Source organism: Trachemys scripta, chromosome 16 (assembly GCF_013100865.1).
Source record: "Trachemys scripta elegans isolate TJP31775 chromosome 16, CAS_Tse_1.0, whole genome shotgun sequence".
NCBI lineage: Eukaryota > Metazoa > Chordata > Testudines > Emydidae > Trachemys > Trachemys scripta.
The window spans coordinates 1,790,633-1,793,146 of record NC_048313.1 but is presented as its reverse complement, the minus strand read 5'-3'; positions in this window follow the sequence as shown (position 1 = coordinate 1,793,146).

Below are 2,514 nucleotides of genomic sequence, written 5' to 3'. Positions count from 1 at the left end.
AACTGCACAACACCGGCCCCGCCCCGGACGCCTGGGTTCTATGCTGCCCTTGGGCAAACCTCAGGGCTCCCAGCTACTGGGTGGGGGGCCACGGGGATGGGCGCAGGGGAGCCAAGTCCCTGCCAGGACCGGTGGGGGCTCGCGGCCCCACGGGAGGCGTCCCCCCCGCCCCCAACGGCGGGTGCGGGAGAAGGGGCACCGGGGTGATTCTCAGGGGACCCCTCCCCGATCTGGGGGCTCCGCTTCCGGCCAGGGCCGCCTCCCCAGCGCCGGGCCCCCCAGGCCGCGGACAAAGCGCCCCGGGCGCACGACCGGGCTCTCACCTCATGGTGCCGCTCGGAACCGGGCCGGGGCGCTCCGGGGCAGGCGGGGGGCGCACGGGCCGGGCTCGGGGCGCTCACTCCCGGCCGCAGCGGAGGCGGGGGCCCATGGGCTGCCTGCGGCTCCCGCCTACCTGGGCCCCTGGCTGCCCCGGCTCTGGGGGCGCATGGTCCCGGTCCCGGCTGCTGCGGGCTCCAACCCCCTGCTGCGCTCCGGCGGCTCCACAATGCACCGCTCGGCTCGGCCCGCCCCCAGCCACCGCCCTCTGCAAAGGGGAAGGGGGGGGCTGGGAGCCAGGACTCCTGGGTTCTCTGCCCAGCTTAGCGCTGAGAGTGGGGGGCTGGGAGCCAGGACTCCTGGGTTCTCTGCCCTGCTTCGTGCTGAGAGTGGGGGGAGGGGGGCTGGGAGCCAGGATTCCTGGGTTCTCTACCCTGCTTAGCGCTGAGCGTGGGGGGGCTGGGAGCCAGGACTCCTGGGTTCTCTGCTCTGCTTAGCGCTGAGAGTGGGGGGGCTGGGAGCTAGGACTCCTGGGTTCTCTGCCCAACTCTGGGAGGGGAGTGATGTCTGGTGGCTTAGAGCAGGGGGCTGGGAGCCAGGACTCCTGGGTTGTATTCCCAGCTATGCCTATTTTTAACTCAACATAAGACTGGCCACCCTGGGTCAGACCAATGGCCCCACTAGCCCAATATCCTGTCTCTGAGAGTGGCCAGTGCCAGATTCTTTATGGGGAATTAATAGAACAGGGCAATGATCAAGTGATCCCTGATCATCCATCCCCTGTTCTGGCAGTCAAAGGTTTAGGGACGCCCAGAGCATGGGGTTGCGTCCCTGTCCGTCTTGGCTAACAGCCATTGATAAACTTGCCCTCCATGAACTTCTCTAATTCTTGTTTGAACCCAGTTATAGTGCTGGCTTTCGCAACATCCCCTGGCAGCAAGTTCCGCAGGGTGACTGTGCGTTGGGTGGACAAGTCAGGGCCACCCAGAGGATTCGGGGGGCCTGGGGCAAAGCGGGGGAGCTGTGGCGCTTGTACTCACCTGGCGGCGGTCCGGGTCTTCGGCGGCATTTTGGTGGCAGGGGGCCCTTCAGTTGCTCCACGTCTTCGGCAGCACTGAAGGGCCCCCCCACTGCCAAAGACCCGGGCCGCCGCTGGGCCAGGGCTTGTGGGGCCCCTGTGGGGCCCAGGGCCTGGGGCAAATTGCCCCACTTGCCCCCTCCCCCGGGCGGCCCTGGGACAAGTACATCCCTGTGTCTGTTTTAAACCCGCTGCCTGTTAATTTCATCCGGTGACCCCTAGTTCGTGTGTTATGAGAAGGAGTAAATAACACTTCCTTGTTTATTTTCTTCACACCAGTCATGATTTTATAGACCTCTGTCATATCCCCCCTTAGTCATCTCTTTTCCCAGCTGAACAATCCCCGTCTTTCTAAACACCCGCTTCTCTGTCCCGTTTCCAATTCCAATACACCTTTTTGGAGGTGGAGTGACCAGAATGGCCCGCGGTATTACAGGTGTGGGCGCACATGGATTTATCTAGTGGCAATATGATATTTACTGTCCCTTTCCGAACGGTTCCCAACCCTGTTCGCTTTGTTGACTGCCGCTGCACCGTGAGCGGGTGGTTTCAGAGAATGATCCACAACGATGCCAAGATCTCTAATTTCGACCCCATCCTCTTGTAGGCACAGATGGGATTACGTTTTCCAATGTGCCTTCCTTTGCATTTATTCGCACTGAATTTCAGCCGCCATTTTGTTGCCCAATCACCCAGCTTAGTGAGATCCCTTCGCACGCTGCTTTGGACTTGTTACATCACAGCCCTGACCAGATGACATCATTTCCTTCCACGGCATCCCACTGTGAAATCAGAGGCCCACGCTGGGTTTGTCCCTGGGGACAGGGCCGGCTTTAGGAAGTGCAGGGCCCGATTCGAACAGTTTTGACGGGGCCCTGGCAGGGATGACTGAAAAAAAAAACGTAAAAAAACACGTGGGGCTTGTACTCACTGGGCGGCACTCCTAGTCTTCGGCAGTGGGTCCTTCACTCGCTCCGGGTCTTCGGTGGCACTGAAGGACCTGCCGCCGAAGTGCTGCCGAAGACCCGGAGCGCTGCCGGGTGAGTAAAAATTAACAAGGAGCCTCTAGCCAGGGAAGGGATTCTCGGCCACTTGCCCCCACCCCGGCGGCCCTGCCA